Source organism: Talpa occidentalis, unplaced genomic scaffold (genome assembly GCF_014898055.3).
Source record: "Talpa occidentalis isolate TD23 unplaced genomic scaffold, MPIMG_talOcc4v2.1 talOcc4.13, whole genome shotgun sequence".
NCBI lineage: Eukaryota > Metazoa > Chordata > Mammalia > Eulipotyphla > Talpidae > Talpa > Talpa occidentalis.
Window position 1 is genome coordinate 100,470,779 of NW_023601322.1, and position 20,286 is coordinate 100,491,064.

The window sequence follows — 20,286 nt, forward strand, 5'->3', positions numbered from 1 at the left end:
TCTTTCCCGTTTGATGTCATCCTTCTGTACTGGCTGTGAGCCTTACATGATGAGGTACGTGGGCTGCTAACCAGCACCTCCCTGGGGAGAGTTGCTGGCTGTCTGGAACAGACACTGGGGTAAGAGGATTGCTGTGACAGCAGGAGCCTGGGGACACCTGGCGTGTTAACACTGCCTGCCCACAAAGGAATGTCCTTCGGGGAGAGGACAGCTGAGAGCAGGGAACTAAAAAAGAGCAGCAGTGATTGGAGCTGGCAGAAGAGCACCCCGAATATGTGACCCTGTGGACACTGGAGGCTAAATGAGCCTGGGTGAGGGATCACAGGAGCTGAGTGGCAGCATGGTGAGAAGTACTGATGAGAGCAGAACAAGCAGAGGCCACGGGGAATGCACAGGAGATTGTTCTGAGTGAGGAGGGAAGCTGCCTCAGGTTTTCTCATAACAAATGAGATATCTCATTTGCTCCCCCTACCCAACATTTATTTTTTTCATTTTATTATTGAAAAAAAGCCACCAACATTTTATTATAATGATTTGAAGCACAACAAAGTGGATAGAATTCCATATTGAACACCTAAATGTCCATCGATTTAACTATTACCATTTAAACAAGCTTGTTTTATCACATTCCTATTCACTTTTGCATCCATTAGTCTATCCACTTTTTAATGCATTTCTTTTTTTTTTTTTAAAGAATCACTGAACCCAGTGGCTTAAGACTTTTGTTGTTGTCTTTGTTTGTTTGTTTCTTTTTTTTTTTAAGATTTATGTATTTATTTATTTATACAAGCACTGGGTACAGTCAGAAGCGCGGGAGGGTGAGAGAATTCACCAGAGCCAGAGCGGGGAACAGAACAGGCAGACTGATGAAATACACTGCTGAGGGGAGAAGCAGGTGGCAGGAGAGGTCTGCACGCCATGTGGGACCCTCGCCAGCGCCCGGGGATCGAACTGGTGCTGCAGAGGCTGCGGGCAGCTTCGCAGCCCAGCGCTCAATCGCTGCACCACCAGGGGAGGCCCTGCATTTCTTTTTTAAATGCATTTGTTAATTTCTAAGCCCCAGTATATTTACCTCTAATTAATTTGAAATGTATATCATTATCTAAAGGTTTGGTTTTTTTATTTGTATGAAAAAATTAATGTTAAAAAAATTCCCCAGGGACAACTACTATATTTATTTCTTCTCATCATAGATTAATGCAATGTAATAAATATATTCACACATGTGCTCTTTTTGAAGCTTGACCAGGTCATTGCATGGATCAGTAACACGTTCCTGTCACTGTGGCATAGTATTCCATTATGCAGACACCACATCCTTTTGTCTGTACTGTCTGACAGTGAGGAATAAGTTGTGGTGAGAATTCTTGTACAGATCTTTTTGTAAACATACACTTTAATTTCTCCTGGGCAAATCCCTGGCAGTAGAAGTGATGAGTGATAGAGTAGGGGTGTTTTCTTTTATAGAAGCAGGCAGACTTTCTCCTGAAGTTTGCATACCACTGTCATTTAGCTTTTAAAAAGGATCATTTGGTTGGAATGTGGAGAGGACTGTAAAGGAACACGAACAGAAAGCAGTAGATGTCATTGCAGCCTGTAGGCAGAACACCTATGTGTACACTTTACCCAGAGCCTCTGGAAATATGTATATGATTTCTGTTTGCTGGTAAAGCAACATCGAATTCAGAATGCCATAATTCACCAGACAGCTAGTTTTAGTTGCATACTGCAGAGATAAGGGCGGAATTTAAAACTCAAGTCCTACTTACAGGAAAGAACCCCTCACTTTAGAGACGGTAATACCGGGAAATCACATAGGGAAAACACGCCCAAGAACCTTGGTGGTGTTTTCCACGTGAGTGATGAGGTGTCAAGTAAAAATGCAGTTTTTTTTTTTTTTAAGATTTATTTATTAGTACAAGAAACAGGGTACAGGCCAGATGCGCGGGAGGGTGAGAGGATTCACCAGAGACAAAGCGGGGAACAGAATAGGCAGACTGACGAAATATACTGCTGAGGGGAGTAGCGGGCGAGACAGGAGAGGCCTGCTGCACCTTGTGGGACCCTCGCTGGCTGGCCAGGATCAAACCCGTGCTGCAGAGGCTGCAGACAGCTTCACAGCATGGCGCTCAACGCCCTGCACCACCAGGGGAGGCCCAGGTGAAATATTTAGTTTGTGCCTTTTACTGATCAGTTTTCAAGAATTGGACCTGGTTCCACATATTGTCTGAAAATAAGGAATTAATTTTATATGAGAATGGGGGAGAGAGTTTGACCATGATTTTCAAATCTTACCTGGATGCTAGCAACTGTGCTGGCATTCAAAAGGAGTGGCTGTTCTATCAAGTCACACATGGGGTGTGTGTGCAAGTGTGGGGTGTGTGTGAATGTAAGCATGCATTGAGTTGGTGTGGTGTGTGAGTGCATTACATGTGTGTGATTGTGAGAGTTGCAGAGAAACAAGCTGACCAGTAAAAGGTTGGTGAATGATTGTACTTTGCTAGTAACTAGCACATTCCATTTTCTACACAGTAGGTTTTCTGTACAAACGAGACAAACTACTACTGTCAGTACTGTAATATAAAGCACCATCTTGCATGACGTAAATCACTGTCCTGTGGGAGTTTCTGTCTTTACACATACATAAGAAACTTTAGCCATTTAACTTTAAAAATTCTTTGGCAGAATAATACTGCAGGGAAAGCAAAGTTAGAAATCATATAATGATCTAATTATTGTTACCATGTGAGGATCTAAATTGAACAGACTCATAGTTTTACATTATTTTTTTAATTCAGGGAATAAAATAACTGCGTTCAAAAAGTAAGAGAGAAGTAACACATCCCATGAAAAGGCTGCCCTGTTGATTTTGGGGTGTGGGGTTGCAGTTGTAATCAGGGTACACAGGGTGTCCCCCATTTCAGTTGGGCCCCTCTGTGGGTCTGCTAGAGTTAAGTGGCCTGTTCAGTCACCATTATGGTTACCTTAAGTTCTGCATTCTTATACAAAGGTCAGAATTGTCCAGTCACAGTCATATGAGCCAAACCTTACGAGGTACCTTTCAAATTAATCAGGAGGAGAAAGCTTGATCACTCTGGGAAGGGTATGCATCATGAGGTATAACCAGAATGCCCGGGGGGCTGACGACAGATGCATAAACTTACTCCTAACCCATACATCATGAGGTATGACCAGGAACGACCGGGGGGTGGGGGGCAACGACCGATGTACGACAAGGGACCCCAGAAGCCAATGGAATGCCTTGTTGATAAGATTAGGACCATGGCTAGGGGTCTGGGATCTGGTTTCAATGACAACACTTGGTCATCAAGCTAATAACATGGTCAGCACACTCGTGTCCCCCCAAGCCCTAGATGACATTCCTGAGTGTCACCCATGCTTTTCTCCTTGTCTTCCTAACTCACGTAGCTAATGCTGTCTGAGTATTCTATCAATAAAAATGTCCAGGATCTTGCTTTCAAGCAGCATCCTGCATTGTGTAGCCTGCCCCATGACTCCCGTGTCTTTGTCAGCGTAGTGTTGCCCGACACAACACCCCTCTCTGCTCCAGCCCACCTGCCACACTTATTGTGAAAAGGGATAGTGTACTCAGGTGAAGATGGGTTCACATACATACTTTCTTGGTTTTCAGGCCTCAGACAGAACTGGAGACTAACAGTTCTGTCCCTAGGACCTTCTCAGTGATGTGTCTCACTGGGCTGGCTGATGGGGTTTGGAGAGATGTAAAGTGTTATTCTGTAAGCCATGTATAAAGGCAGGGGTATTATGAAATCTCAGGGTTGCCATAGTCCATTTGTGGGCCATTTCTCAAATCTCTCTCATTCTTTTAGCATTTCAGATAAGGGGGCTTTAAAAAATATTTTTCAAATTCCCCTCCCCCTTAAAAAAAAAACTAGGGTTATTCTTAGGAACATTCAGAAGCTCTTTCTGTAAATAATCTGTGAATTGTATATCAAAGTTCAACATTTAAACTGTCATTTTAGAGCTAAAAATGGCTCTCCCTGTACTTATGACTTTGTTTGGACTATATGATATTTGTTTTGTAAGTGATGTTATTCTACTTAAGAGAGTTAAGGTGTAAATATGTGAAATGAAAAACCCATAATCGCCCTTCAATGCTGAATACTGAATATTGTCATTGTGAACCACGGTCCCTGTAGACTACTGGTTAGGTGAAGCTGGTCTTAACCAGCTTTTATTGCCTGCATTCTGAATCCATGTCTTTTCAGTGTTGGAACTCTTTATTATTGAAACGGGTGGACCAAAACAATTTAACTAGCAATCAGTGTGAGCTACCTGTGCTCACTCTGTGCCACTTGAGGAGGCATACAGATGAGTACAAGACACAGATTTCCTGAAGCAGTGCTGCTCTCAGTGAGGGCCACAGACCAGTGCTCTCACGATTACCCAGTCCACGGGGAACTTACATACAGCAACTAGGAGTACAAGTTTAAGAAGGATTATAGTAACTCAACAAACCAATTATGTATATTTAAAAGTATTAGTCTGAAGCAGACTGAAATTTTAAAAAGTTGTTTTTATACTACAGACAGCTTGAGAAGCTCTTTTTAAAGTTATATCAGATCTCTCAGTGTCTGATAGGATGCCTTTGTTTTGTACATGATCAAAAGCTTTGTTTTAATTTCTTTTATTCAAAATATCTAGGCATCTGGCATTACAATCAAAATTTCAATTATATATTGAGCTTTTTATTTGTTGCAATATATTAAAATTTTACAGGTACCATGGGGCTCCGAAACTAGGAATTCTAAGTCAGTATGTGTATTTCACATAATAAACTGTTAATGGTGAGCAAAGAACTATATACTGGCTAGATTTTTCCAGACCTGTGTAGTCTATTATATGTATTTTGTGGTATTTGTGGAAAGCTCAGTGTCAAACATGCACTTAATGTGTATTTTTTTTAAATTTTTTTTATTTACGCATATAAGAGCTGGGGTGTAGGTCAGAGGTGCGGGGCTAAGGGTGTGTGTGTGAGAGGATTCACCAGAGACAGAGTGGGGAGCAGAACAGGCAGATCTACTCAATACACTGCTGAAGGGAGCTGCAGATGAGAGAGGAGAGGTCTGCTGTGCCATGTGGGTCACCTCTCTGTCCGGCTGGGAATGGAACTCGTGTTGCAGTGGCTGGCAATAGCTTGATAGCACTGTCTTTAACCAGTGAGCCACCAGGGAGACCCCTAATGTGTATTTTTAAACAAATTTATGGCAATTAACATATTTGGAGACAAGGGTGCCACATTTCAATTTGTAAAAGATCTTTTTAACTCTACTGTGTAATTAAGATGCTTTGTATAATACCAAACCACAGCTGAAGAAACTAAGTTAAATGAATATCAAATAGATTTTCTGTTAAAAAGAATGTGGAGGTTTGGGACCTTCAATGTTGCTGGTGAGCATGTCAAACAGTGCAGCCAGTTCAGAAAACAGCTTGACAGAGCCCCAAAACATCAAAGAGTTACCATATAATACAGCAATTCTACTCATGTGTATATACCCAATAGAATTGAACAGATATGTTCTCAGAAAACTTGTACATGAATGTTCACAGCAACATTATTCAAAACATAAAGTGTAAACAACACAAATATTCAACAGTGGATAAATGGATAAACAATATGAAAGGTATCAATACACTGGAATGAAGAAACAAATCTTGCCAAAGATAGACACACCTTGACAACATTATCCTAAGTGAAGGGACCCAGATGCAAAAGGTCATGCATTGCAGGATTCTCCTTATAGGATATGTCCAGAACAACGCAACGCCATACAGACAAAAAGCAGGATAGTTTTTGCAAGGACTTAAAGGTTGGGGAGTGACTACTTATGGGTGCTGGGTTTTTTCAGGGTGATGAAAATCATCTGGAATCAGATAGTGGGGAGGAGCACACAATCTTGTGAACAGAATAAAACTATTGAATTTTATGTTTTAAAAGGCTGAATGGCATTATATGTGAACTGTATTCTCAGAAAAGAGAATTTACTTCTATATTTCAATAAGAAGTAAAAAAAGTTCAACTCACTTTTCATGATTTTTAGTCAGAAATTATTTAAATCGGAGATGACAGGTAACTTGATTATCAGTTGTGGTTCTTGACTGGACTCTTTTTTTTGTAAGAACTCTGGAGCTTCTTAAGAAGGGAGCTTTCCCATTCCCATTAAGATGTGGAACAAGACAAGGATGTCCACTCTCACCACTGCTTTTCAACATAATACTGGAAGTCCTAGCCAGAGCAATAAGACAAGAGAAAGACATACAAGGAATCCAAATAGGCAAGGAAGAAGTCAAACTATCGCTATTCGCAGATCATATAATATACATAGAGAACCCCAAAAACTCCACAGAAAAACTAATTAATCAATCAGTTTAGTAAAGTGGCAGGATACAAAATCAACACACAAAAATCAGTAGCCTTCCTATACACAAACAATAAATCTGAAGAAGAAGAAATCAAGAAAACCATTCCTTTAATTATTGAAACAAAAAAAATCAAATATTTGGGAATAAACCTAACAAAAGAAGTAAAGGACCTATACAAAGAAAGCTATAAAACACTGTTAAAAGAAATAGAAGAAGACACAAAGAAATGGAAAGACATCCCCTGCTCATGGATCGGAAGAATTAACATTATCAAAATGGCCATCCAACAAAAGCAATATACAGATTCAATGCTATTCCAATTGAAATTTCAATGTCATTCTTCAAAGAAATAGAAAAAATATTGATGAAATTCACATGGAGCCACCAAAAACCCCAAATAGCCAAAACCCTCCTGAAAAAAAAAAAGAAGGGAATGGAGGTATCACTCTCCCAGATTTCAAACTATACTACAAAGCTATAATAATCAAAACTGCATGGTATTGGAACAAGAACAGACACACGGATCAATGGAACTGAATAGAAAACCCAGAAATAAACCCACAGATTTTTGGTCAACTAATCTTTGACAAAGGAGCAAAGAATATGCACTGGATCAAAGAAAGTTTGTTTAATAAAGGGTGCTGGCAAAACTGGGTTGCTACATGCAAAAGAACAAAACTTGACTACTACCTCACACCATGCACAAAAACCAACTCAAAATGGATTAAAGAACTAGACATAAAACCTGAAACCTTAAAATATATAGAAGGAAATATAGGCGAAACACTACTTGATATGCACCTCAAAGACATCTTTACAGACACATCACCCAAAGCAGTGATAGTGAAGGAAAAGATAAACAGCTGGGACTACATCAAATTAAAGAGCTTCTGCACAGCAAAAGAGACAATAACCACAACAAAGAGAAACCCCAGCGACTGGGAAAAATTTTTGCACCCAACACTAATGATAAAGGACTGATCACAAAAATCTGCAAAGAGCTGATGAGACTCAACAAAAACAAAGAAAATAATCCAGTACGAAAATGGGCAGAAGAGCTAAAAAGAAACTTCTCCAAAGAGGAGATGCAAATGGCCAACAGGCATATGAAAAAATGTTCAACATCACTTGTCATCAGGGAAATGCAAATCAAAACTACCATGAGATACCATCTCACACCAGTGAGAATGGCACATATTAAAAAAACGAGCAACAACAAATGTTGGCGAGGGTGTGGAGAGAAAGGAACTCTCCTGCACTGCTGATGGGAGTGCAAACTGGTCCAACCACTATGGAGAGCTGTGTGGAGATTTCTGGACCTACTAAACACAGACCTTCCATATGATCCAGCGATTCCACTCATAGGTATTTACCCAAAGGAACGGATGCTTGAAGCTTGGAGCCCTTAGCTTTCCAACCACCTGCGGTGGTGTGACACGTCCAGTGAGAAGGCATCCTGCGGTTTTCACCACAACCCACTCCACCCCGAGCAGCTCAGAACGTCCGCCTCAACCACCTAAACCTTCTTTCCTTTTGTTTTTTAAGCTTATCTTTATTTATTTTTTAACTTTAAAATGTATTTTATTTTTATGTTTAATATATTTTTTACATCACTGTTAATTTTAAAACAGTATTTGCTTCCCCCCACCCCCAGGTGCAGTCCCCAGAGTTTCCTTCCCCAGTGCACCCGTGCACCATCACCTCGGTCCCCTGTGCTCCTCCCTCCCTGTGATCCCTCTCCCGCCTCCTCCCCTGCAGGATGTCTCTGATTTATAACTGTCCGTTTTTGCTTTGTTGGAAAAAAAAATAAACCTTCTTTCCTCACTAACACCTGCAGAGTGGTAACCCAAGGGAGAGGAGCCATAACCAGGGGCAGGAGCCGCAGCCAGTGGCGGCGTGACCATGACCCGTGCCCTGTGAGGTAAGCCTAGTAACTACCCATCGCTTTTTATTTTTAAAAGAAATTTGATGGGAAATTAAACATAAAACGGAACTTGACAGTGTTTCTTTAAACCTCAGGTCAGGTTTCCAGCTGGGAGGCCACAGTGCCCGGGTACCTGCGAGAGCACGTTTTGGGGGGCCCCTGCCGTCAAGCGCTGCGTCTCGCAGAAGCCCTGGCTGTCCAGGTGTGCGGGGAGGGGGCGACAAGGCAGACACCCCGAACACACGAGGGGCGAACGGCTTGGGCTGGCGACGGGGGAAGCTGGGAGCCCGGAGGCAGCGCTGTGGGGGTAGGGGCCAGGGTGGGCGAGGGCCACGGGAGCCGACAGAGAGCAAAGCTGGGTGGGGGGCGGGGCAGAGGCTTCTCGCTGAGAGGAGCACAGGCCCCGGGCGCTGAGGTGGCCGCAGGCGAGGTGGGCGTGGCCAAGCGGGGCCGAGCCCTGAGGGGAGTGGGCCTCGCCGGGAGGAGTCTGGGAGGCCGCGGGGTGGCCGTGAGGCGCGGGCGGCCGCGAGGCGGGCGGCCTGCGCGCGCCTGAGGAGACGCGGCGACAAGGCCCAGGTCCCGCCAGGACGCGAGAGTTCCAGAATGGGGGGTGGGGGTGTTCCAGAAGCCCAGGGGCGCCCGGGGAGCACGAAGGCTGACCAGAGTCGAAACTGGGGCGACGGAAAAGTGGCCTCGAATTCTATCGAAGTTTCCAAGAAAACCGTTAGCACAGAAGGTCAAACCCTGACGTGACGCAAGGCCCGACGGGCCTCACACAAGCGACGGCAGGAAGCGACGAACCTACCTCACGTGTAAGCGCGCGCGAACTGACGGCACCTTCAGGCGACGCTCGCAGGCCGGGGTGTCTCTCCCGCTCAACAAAGCCGGGAGCCTGGGGTGGGATGGGGGAGCGACAGCCGGAGGACGAGCCTCTACATCCCGCTGGACGCGCTGCTGCCTGCGCTCCCCGCCGAGGGGCCCCAGCTTATACATGAGGGGAGGGGCCAATATGTTCTCACTGGGGTCCGCTATGCAAAGCCCGCAGGCCAGGCCCCTTCTGATTGGCGCAGCCTGGGCGGCTCAGGGGCGACAGTCACGGTGATTGGTCGGCCAGGCCGCTGGGCGGAGCTTGGGGCGGTGCCTCGGCGGGTGCGCACGGGCAGGCACCTGGGCCCGGGCTGGCCTCCGTCGCCTTCATGCCTCAGGTACGCGCCTCAGGTACGCGCCTCAGGAGGCCGCAGCTCGTCTTCTCTTTTAAACGAGTGCCTGTCGCTTCTGTTTTTCTTGGTTGGTTCTGCAGTTTCCTGCCCCTGTCAGCCCAGCGCGCGGCCTGGCCCTGGAACGCAGGCGTCAGCGCCCAAGAGGCGTCGCGGTCCCTGAGGAGACGCAGCCGGAGGAGCGCCAGGTGAGCCGCCGCCCGTGGCGTCCCGGGCTCGCACGGGCCTGTGTGTGCTGGTGTTCGCGCCTCGGCCCGCCTGCGGCTTTGACGTGGCCTGACGCGGGCCGGCGTACTTCGGGCCTCGTGGGCGCCGCGTGTCTGAGGGCGCCGTGACTGACGCCCCAAGGCAGACGTGCCGCCTCGGGAGCCGCGCCCAGGGGCACGGGGCCCTTGCTCCTGTTTTATTTAAAAGTGGCCTCAACCCACTTGGCGGCTGGTGACCCCAGCGTGAACTCCGTGAGCGGAGGGTGTGACCTAAGGGACCCCGGCCCCGGGCTCTTCCCAAGACTCCATGTTGCATTTTCAGCACCGTTCATGGCGGTTTCGGGTCTCTGTGAGGCAAACGCCTTTGGAAAGCGGCCACACGTTACCCAGTGTGTGTTAAAGTGAGGGGTTTATCCTTTTTTCTGGAAGTAGTTGGGTTGGAGGGAAGGGGAGAGGAACAGAAAATCTGACAGCTCTGCCCGGAGGAAAGGAAGGCGAGAGCCCTGAGGAGGAAATGACTTTACCCAGGGCCTTTACACAATCAGTTCAAAATTTGATTTCCAGCTCCTGCTAAGGTGACACGGCAGCAGGTCCTTATCTGAAGGAGGAAGCACGAATCTGGGAAGCCGGTTAGACCAGGCCTGGCCAGCGGGGCAGGAATGCTGCGTGTCCTCATTGCTGGAATAAGGTGTGGCCAGTCCAGCTGGAAGGTGGGAGAGGGAGGGGGGGTCAGGACTTCACAGGAGGAGCAGAGCAGGCTGTGGCTTCACCTCTGCGCAAGCAGATGTGGCGTGGGCCATAGGAAGTGACTCCGGTCCTCAGGTTCCCAGGCTGGACCCTCTGTCGTTGCCAAGACTCACCCTGGCTAGAGCCACCTGTTCAAACAAATCGATGCGCGGAGAACTGGGAAAGCTGGTTCAAAGGTCTCCCGTGGCGTTGTCAGGACAGAAGACCCAGGCAGGGCTGTTGTCCCAGGGGCGCCACAGGCCTCAGGTCCCTGTGGCGGGGTCTCGGCTCCGGCCTACTCTTTGTTGGGAAGGAGACTCTACCCGGCTCACTGCGGGGTCCCGGCGCCAGCTTGAATCTCAGTCATGGTTAGTTTTGTGCGCCTCCAAGACTCTCTGAATTGAGGGGTCACTTACTGACATTGCAGGGTTCCTTTGCCCATATGTAGGATACAGCAGACTCACTCCCCCGACCCCCTCACTCATCCACTTAATAGCGGTCAGAGGGTGAAGTCAGATCTGTCAAGGGCGCGTGGTGGATGTCGTCCATTTTATGAGCGCCTCGGCCACCCCATCAGTTGCGTAAGACCACCTTTTTTTTTTTTCCCTAAGGTAAGCTTCATTTTTTAAATAAATTATTTTATTTTATATAATTCTTACATCATTTTTGCATAATGTATGCATTTTCATTTTGGTTATATTCCCCATACAATTCCCACCCCCTTTTTCTGACCCTAATCCTTCTTCTCCTCCTCCCGCCCCCCACTGTAGTGCGTCTCCATTGATTTTGATTTTTACTTTATTGCAATTAGTCTTTTTCCTGGTCCCTTATTTAAGTTTTCTAGATTCCTGCTATGAGTGAGACCATCCGGTATTTTTCTTTTTCTTTTTGGCTTATTTCGCTGAGCATGATCCCTTCCAGCGCCATCCATGTTGCTGCAAATGGCATGTGTTTATCTTTTTTGATTGCTGAGTAATATTCCATGGTGTATATGGACCACATCTTCTTGATCCAGTCATCTATTTTTGGGCATTTGCTTTGTTTCCAAAGCTTAGCTATTGTAAACAGTGCTGCTATAAACATAGGAGTGCAGGTGTTCTTTGGAATTGATGTTTCTGTGTCCTTTGGGTAAATACCTAGGAGTGGAATTGCTGGATCCTATGGAAGCTCTATGTTTAGTAGGTCCAGAAATCTCCACACAGCTCTCCATAGTGGTTGGACCAGTTTGCACTCCCACCAGCAGTGCAGGAGAGTTCCTTTTTCTCCACACCCTCGCCAACATTTGTTGTTGCTCGTTTTTTTAATATGTGCCATTCTCACTGGTGTAAGATGGTATCTCATGGTAGTTTTGATTTGCATTTCCCTGATGACAAGTGATGTTGAACATTTTTTCATATGCCTGTTGGCCATTTGCATCTCCTCTTTGGAGAAATTTCTTTTCAGCTCTTCTGCCCATTTTCGGACTGGATATTATTTTCTTTGTTTTTGTTGAGTCTCATCAGCTCTTTGTAGATTTTTGTGATCAGTCCTTTATCATTAGTGTTGTGTGCAAAATGTTCTCCCAGTCGGTGGGGTTTCTCTTTGTTGTGGTTATTGTCTCTTTTGCTGTGCAGAAGCTCTTTAATTTGATGTAGTCCCAGCTGTTTATCTTTTTTTTTTTTTTAAATTTATTTTCAGCTTTTCTTTTTTTTAAGATTTATTTATTTATTTATACAAGCACTGGGTACAGTCAGAAGCGTGGGAGGGTGAGAGAATTCACCAAAGCCAGAGCGGGGGGCAGAGCAGGCAGAAGGACCAAAGTACACTGCTGAGGGGAGCAGCGGGTGGCAGGAGAGGTCTGCGCGCCATGTGGGACCCTCCTCCAGTGGTGGCCGGGGAGCAGCCAGGGATCGAACCGGCAACTACAGAGGCTGCGGGCAGCTTCGCAAGCCAGCGCTCAACCGCTGCGCCACTGGGGAGGCCCCTCAGCTGTTTATCTTTTCCTTCACTATCACTGCTTTGGGTGATGTGTCTGTAAAGAGGTCTTTGAGGTGCATGTCATGTAGTGTTTTACCTATATTTCCTTCTATATATTTTATGGTTTCAGGTCTTATGTCTAGTTCTTTAATTCATTTTGAGTTGGTTTTTTGTGCATGGTGTGAGGTCGTAGTCAAGCTTCCTTCTTTTGCATGTAGCGACCCAGTTTTCCCAGCACCATTTATTGAACTTTCTTTGCTCCAGTGCATATTCTTTGCTCTTTTGTCAAAGATTAGATGACCAAAAATCTGTGGGTTTATTTCTGGATTGTTTATTCAGTTCCATTGGTCTGCGTAAGACCGCTTTTCTCTTAAGAGAAAAAGAAGTTTTCTTTTCTTTAGTAATTGGAGACATTACACTTAAGTATTACGCAAAACTGATCCTCAAGATTTGTCTCTTTGATTTGGAATAAATTCAGCTAAACTGGAATAACCAGATGAGCTCACCCTTTCCCGTTTGTCAGTTCCCAGAAGGAGTCAGATAAAAGGGCGTGCCAAGAATAACCAGCCCTTGGTGCTGGCAGAATCCGAGGCATGCTTCCAAGGGCTTCTAATCTCCTGGAGTGTGCGAGCAAGAATGTGGCTCTGTCCCTACCTGCCTGGCCCGGAGAGGCAGGGGAGGAGGTGTGGGACCCCACCCAGCCCCAGAGACTGTGTTTGAGGTTGTGCTATCCCAAGTCCCCGCTGGCCCTGCTCGGGTGGAGAGAATTCAGGGCCATGGTGGGTTTAGGAGTTTCCTGAATGCTGTGTCCAGAGGACAGCTCTGTCTTTTCTGTAATCATGTAAAATAACCTGCAACTAGCAGACGAGCGTGACCCCTCCACACTCATGTCCGTCGCTCTCTATTCTGTCCGAGGGCAACAGGCGCTTCTGTCTTTGCTGGTGTTGGTCAGAGAGGGAGCCCAGGAGGAGCCCGGGCCCCCAGGTTTGGATCCAGGTTCTGAGCCTGTCCTCAGGGAGGAGCAGGCAGTGCTGATCCAAGATCTCTGGGAGGCGCCGCCGCTGCTGGCCATGCTCTGTCTTCACCTCAATGACTCTACAGTGAACCATGTTCTGCAGGACATACGGGGTCTGAGCCATGCTGACACTCCTAGTTCTTGCTCACGGCAACAGGTGTGAGAACCTCCCGGACGTAAACTAATGTCATGAGCTCACTGTATAGACAGTGACTGTCTACACAGCAAAAGCATAGAATTCTGTGTGATTTCACATTCGTGCTGAAGAGGAAGAATGGTGAGGAGCACACCCCCGGCTACAGCTCGAGACTTCAGGTGTCCCCCGTTCTCTGGGCTCCCCTCCCCCTGGGCTGCCCACCTGTGATCCCCGGGCCATGAGGTGCAGGTGTTCTCAAGGACTGAAGTGAGAAAAGCCTCAAAATGCGGAGTCTTTTCTTGTAAGGCCAATGTTATCACATTTAAAGGAAATTTTCAATAAAAAAAAGATAAACACATGCAGTTTGCAGCAACATGGATGGAGCTGGAAGGGATCATGCTCAGCGAAATAAGTCAGAAAGAAAAAGAAAGATACCGGATGGTCTCACTCATAGCAGGAATCTAGAAAACCTAAATAAGAGAGCAGGAAAAAGAATAATCAATACAAAGTAAAAATCAAAATCAACAAGTAACTATGAACCAGAGACACACTATGGGAGGGGAGGTCGGGCGTCTGGGAGAGGAAGGATTAGGGTCAAAATAAGGGGGGGGGGCTATTGTATGGGGAAAATAACCAAAATGAAAATGCATACATTGTGCAAAAATGAAAAATGATGTAAGAATTATATAAAATAAAATATTTAAAAAATAAAGGAAATTTTCATATTTGAAAATTATGCTGTTTTACATGCTCACATTCTAACTAGTGCTCCTTTGCTGCTGGAGTGTAGCCCATCACTCACATGGGGGACGCTGTTTGTCTTGCCCTCTGTGGCCTCCAAAGGCATTTGCTGGCTAAATGAGACAAATACATTTTTGAAGTTCGCATGATCTCAATGATATGAACTTATTTCTTAGAATTCTTATTTCTTAAAATCAACCCAGAACTTACCTCTATGGCAAAAGCCACGCCTGATATGTTGATAGTAGTAGCAGTGACGTCTAAAGGACAGCATGGTAAGGAGCTGTTGCTGCAGTGGCTTCCTTGTATGCCAGCCACGTGGATATTGCACATCTCGAGGGCTCTGGGTGATGGACAGATGACTCCTGCCTGTCTCTTGCTGTTGCGAGGAGGGTGAGGATGAGAGCTTTGTCTTGAGCACCGCCACGTACCCTGGCTTGCTGGCAGCTGCCCCGCTGGGCACAGTGGTGCTGGGCCAGGGGCTCCCAGCTAGGATGTGTTTCTGCATGGGATCCACTTAACCAGGGTGGCTGGTGAGGTTCTTAAAGTCTTTGCCTCCATGTAGTGCCTGCGACTTGCCTGGGAAACTCACCTCTCCACCAGGGCTGACCTAAAATCCTCTCTCATTCCCCTCATTGACACATATGCTGGTGTTAGTTTGCACCCCACAAAGTGGATGGGCCACACTGGCCATGATACACACCCTTTAGATGGCTGATGTCTGGAAAGGGCAGTTCAGTAGGCCAGGCCAGTGAGAACTGTAGCTTTACCACGAGGCCAGGCAGTGGGTCCACACACAAGGCTTTGGATGCAGAGCGAGGACGTGGTGGAAGCTGTGTGGGAGAGGTGGGGGGCACAGAACCTTCGTGGGCACATGCTCGCAACAGGCTCTGCTTTCTTCTCGGCCTCACTCAAAGGCTCACCCTGGCCAGCACCTCAATCCATTGAGGGAGGTTGGAAGTTAAAACCATCTCATTTAAAAAGTCACTTAAAAGTCACTAATTTGTGGCATTGACTTAATTTTTCCATTTGAAAACATCAGCTTTACATGATAAACTTTCAAAATTGCTTTCCAAGGAATGGATATAAAGAGTGAGTAGGATTATATCCATGGTTACACCAGTAATGGTTGCAAAGATTCCTGAAAATAGCATTTTTGTCCTAGATTTTTGTAGTTTCTATTTATTAATTTTCCTTCTGTGTTGCTTAAACTTTTTAAATGTGATTTGAAAGCCTGTTTGCCAGTCTCTGTTGTTAAACTTTTCTTTTATAAGCTAATTTTTTTAAGATTTATTTTATTTATACAAGAGCCGGGGTACAGGCCAGATGTACGGGAGGGTGAGAGGATTCACCAGAGACAGAGTGGGGAACAGAACAGGCAGACTGACGAGATAACACTGCTGACAGGAGCAGCGGGCGAGACAGGAGAGGACTGCTCGCCGTGTGGATATCTCCGTGGCCAGCGGGGATCGAACCGTACTGCAGAGGCTGCGGATAGCTTCACAGCACTACGCTCAACCGCCTGTGCCACCAGAGAGGGTTAAACTTTTTTAGTAACATTTAACAACTTTTCTTGAATGCAGTGAATTCATTTATTCTGCCCATATTTATTGAATATCTAAAATATGTGAAAAACTTGAGGCTTGGTAAGAAATAGACAAAAATATCAATATAATGTAGAGAATGACGTAGACAAACTGGCCATTAGTATATAGTACAGTGTTTAATAGGTGAGTCAACTAACCAGAAAATTAACATCAGGAAAACTTTTGAGAGCAAGTGCATCTAAACTGGAGTGGTGACGGTGGTGGGGTGGTAATGAGGAGTGGTGGGGGAGCTCATGAGGGGGAGCATCAGTGTGTGCAAAGCCCTGAGGTGAGGGAGCTTGGACTGGTCAGGGGCCTGAGAGGTGCTGGATGTGATGAGTGTGCCAGGCAAGAATTGGGGAGGGTGGCTGGGCCTGAAACCCGGCAAATCAAGTGAAGGACATCGCACTAAAGACAGTGGGGAGTAGTCGGGGTCGAACTCGCTGTGTACCGAACTCGCTGTGGAGAACAGGCTGGCAGCAGGCAGTTCCCAAGGCCCAAGGCCAGGAGATAGTTCGAGGATGGTAGCAGTGTCCAGTTGAGAGCTGACGGTGGCCTGCACCCAGGATAAAGGCGGTGGGCTGGAGGGGGAGGCTACTTGGAAAGCCATGGTAGCCCCAATCCTGGGTCCTTGACTGCCAGATACTGGGGATAATGAAGACAGACAAGTGTGGACACCATTGACTCTTGGGGGGCGCTCAGGAGGCCTGCTTTAGAGGGGAGACACGAGTGAGGGCCTGGAGACAGTGAGGAGAAGCCACCGAGGTCATCACTGAGCTGCTCGTTACTGCAGCCTACGGGCACAGACAAGGGGTGGGAGCAGAGGCTGGACCTTCTTCACTGCCTCCCACTCCCCATTGGCCTGGGTGGCCTCTGGGCAGTGGACACCATCACCTGATTGTTGCTGGGCAAGTTCTTGGAACTTAGGAGAAAACCCTGAGGCAGGAAATCTGAGAGAACCTCGTGAGGTGAACAAGTGGGCGGCGTGGGGCACAGGTGGCTCAGGTGCAGCACCCCAGCTCCTAGAAGGGGCCTCGCAAGGGCACTAGCACCTCACACACACCAGGAAGAAGCAGGCTGATGGGGAGGGAGGAGAGGCAGTCAGGAAGTGGGACTGGCAGAGAGACTGCAGGGTGGTTGGAGGAGAGCACGGGGCAGCAGACCCCTGTGCTGGGAGGGACCTTGTGGGGAAGCAACTCTGAGACTGTGGAGCCTTGGGAGATGCCTGGGAGGAAGGTGCAGACTGTTTGAGAGGAGGGCAGAGCTAGTGCATTGGCTGCTGGGGTGGGGGTGGGGGCAGGAGGCGGGGGAGAGCTGCCGGGAAGGAGGCACAGGAGAGGAAGGCTGAGGTGCAGGGAGAGGAAGGGCGTCAGAGCTCAGGTACCCGGTCAGAGTGGAGACAGCCAGGTGGAGGAGAAAGTGGGGAAATGCCTTGAGGGAAGAAGGGTGGTTATGGAAGCAGAGCAACAAGAGGGAGCCCAGTGGACTCTTGGGGGGACTCTGTGGGGGACTCTGGGGTGGGGGTACTGTGGGAGCCTTGGTGGTGGGTGTGGTGTGTTCACATCTGCAGAGGTGACCCTGTGCATCTGATTTGTGCACAATGTGGTCAACCAGTGTTACCCCAATTAAAATAAAAACACGAAAATAATAAGAGGTAGACAACAGTAATACAAAAAAAGATTACACCCAATACCATGTGAATATTTATAGACAATTTGGAAGTTGCTAAACCTGGTATCCCTTTTGTCCTGAAATGACCCAAGTATATATGAACGCAGCGCTCCAAGGCCCTTGTGCCTGCGTGTGTACGTGGACGGGTGCAGAGCTCCGGTTTTGTCACCACGTTCCCCAAAGGCCACCTGGGGCCGGCAGGGCCTTCTGTGCTCCGGTGTCCTGACATTTCAGTTGCAGCATTTCCATATCTCCAGTATGCTGCCTTATCTGCTGCTTGCTGCTGATAAGGGGGCTTGGGAGCAGGGGAAGGCACCTTTACATCTGCAGATGGCTGATGACCGTGAGCTGTCATGTCACAGGTAACATGATCACAGTCCCACCCCATTGTAGATAACACACTTTGATTCATTAAACAGTGCTCCTTCCTTTTCTCTTGTCACTGAGGTGGTTGTGTTAATTTTTGCTGTTCCTCGGAGCAGCATGCCATGTGAGAGATCTCCACACTTGTTTGTTTATTGTGTGCTCCTGCTTGCTATCTTTCATTTCCTACTCCTCATCAGCAGATTGTCTTCATATCTAGGAGGAAGCTTTTCTCTCATTTAATATAATTAAGATAAAAATCTTAAATGTCAACGAAATTATAAGGTGGGGTTGGTGATGGGGAATTTTAGTGGAAGTTAAACAGATTTAACAGTCAAAAGCATTTCTCCCAGTTTGCATTTTATCTTTTACTACTTAGATGTCACCTGAAGGCCCTGTGGGTCTTAAGTCCCTTCTTTCCAAATCTGTGTGTTGAAAGTGAACACCTCCATTTCCCCGGTACATGGGTGAGTACAAAGATTCGTATCAGCTAATAGCTTTGGAAGGTGTAATGTAAAGTAATGACATCACAGTCTGTCTTAGGGTAATACTTGGTGAGACTATCTGCTTGCAAAGGACAAAGACCCTTTTATCAGTAATCTGCAAATTCTTGAAAAATTCTAGCAAGATTTTGGTAAAATTGGTAGCATCCATAAGAGTTGTTGAAATCCAGATGGAAATTTCATGTAAGTAGGTAGATGTAAGTAATCATCTGGAAGCACATGTGTGGCAGCATTTGCTTCTCATAAAGGACCTACTGAATTCATTTCATAAAGGACCTACTGAGTGCCAGGGAGGGTCTAGGAGTAAAAATATATCCATTCTCTATCTCTTTTTGGGAGACAGACAACAATTCTTTTCCAAGCAACGCCGCAGCCTGTCACTTTTGATAGGTGATAATTTAATGGGTAGGGTGAAGGGGACTTCTGAGAAATGCAAGAATGTTTTGTGCTCCTGGGAGGGAGCTAGTTCTGAAGTGAAGTGGTGAAGATGCAGCAGGAGAGAGATGTGCTTGTGAGCAGGGGAGGTGGGAACAGCTGGCCAGGGATGAAGTGGGGAAAGCTCAAGAGTTCAGATGAGTGTGGATTGTGAATTTGGTGGGAAGAGAAATTTGTCTTCTGAGTGTTTTATGTTTTCTCGGTGAAAAAAGAAGAAACATTTTTTATTCAGATCAGTGTTATACTAGCAATTAGTATTGTTCTCCGTGGATAACTGTGGTACACATAGGAAATAGAAACGTGTCGAAGCAGAGCAAGTGCTTGAACCCACACTCCACACTCCACACACGTCATACCATACTACCACACACACATCACACCCAAACCACACTCCCCCATACCACACACACACATCACACCCATGCCACACACACACCACACATATACCACATACACCACACACACACACCACACCACATACACACCACACCTATGCCACACACACACCACACACACCACAGACACCACACACACCCCACACCCATGCCACACACACACCACACACATACCACACACACCACATACACACACCACACCACATACACACCACAACCATCACACATACACATCCCCCACACCTATACCTTGATGCGAGGGTTGTATACACTGTCTCATTTAATCCTCACAATATTTGACAAAGATTTTTTTTTGCAAAAGAATCTCTTTTTCGACATACCACAAAGGTTTGAGCTAAGTATGAAGTGTGTTCACATAGTAACTAAGAGCACACACAAGAGCACACAATCATGCTTCTGGTCCTGTGAAGGCTAAATCTTAGGCAATACAAAACTGAGAAGAAAAGAGGTAATTTCTTTTTAAAGAAATATTTAAGATACAGATTAAGGATCAATTAGTGAATCTTTACCAATGAAGAAATCATATCTTAATATCCTCATTATTAGTACATAGTCTATAAATGACAGAATAAAGAGGATTAACACAAAGCAAAGCATTTCAGAGAATGCTACATATTCTTTGTAATGCATTTTGGGCAATAGTGAGTTGGTAGGAGGTTCTAGGCAGAGAAAAGAATGCCCCCCACACACAAAAACCAAACCCAAAACAACAACCCAGAAACCAAAAATTAAACCCATTTTTACAGTTGTAGCCAGCTTGGTGTGGAAATCCTAGGGATTGAACACCTTGGTCTCCTGTACTTTAACCTGGCTTCTTGGAAGGAAGCCCAGTCAGGCTTTTTGGTTTTGTTTCTCGAATGTAGCTCAATTTGTTAGTAGGTAGTGGTCTTCACCATCTTTATCAATATTTATATTAAAATATTACAAATACAGAATGTATCTTACTTGGTGATGATTTGAATGTTGGCCTCGGTTTTCTATGTACC

At 46.2% G+C, this 20,286-nt stretch overlaps 1 long non-coding RNA gene across 1 annotated transcript in view; it reads right to left on the reverse strand.

Annotated features, from left to right (window-relative positions):
* LOC119243683 (uncharacterized) overlaps nt 1-9,292 on the reverse strand; it is a 58,180-nt gene extending 48,888 nt beyond the window's left edge. The window contains exon 1 of the long non-coding RNA XR_008551578.1: nt 9,135-9,292. This is a non-coding gene — a long non-coding RNA (uncharacterized LOC119243683). The remainder of the gene's footprint in view (nt 1-9,134) is intronic.
* Between the last annotated feature and the right edge of the window lie 10,994 nt (nt 9,293-20,286).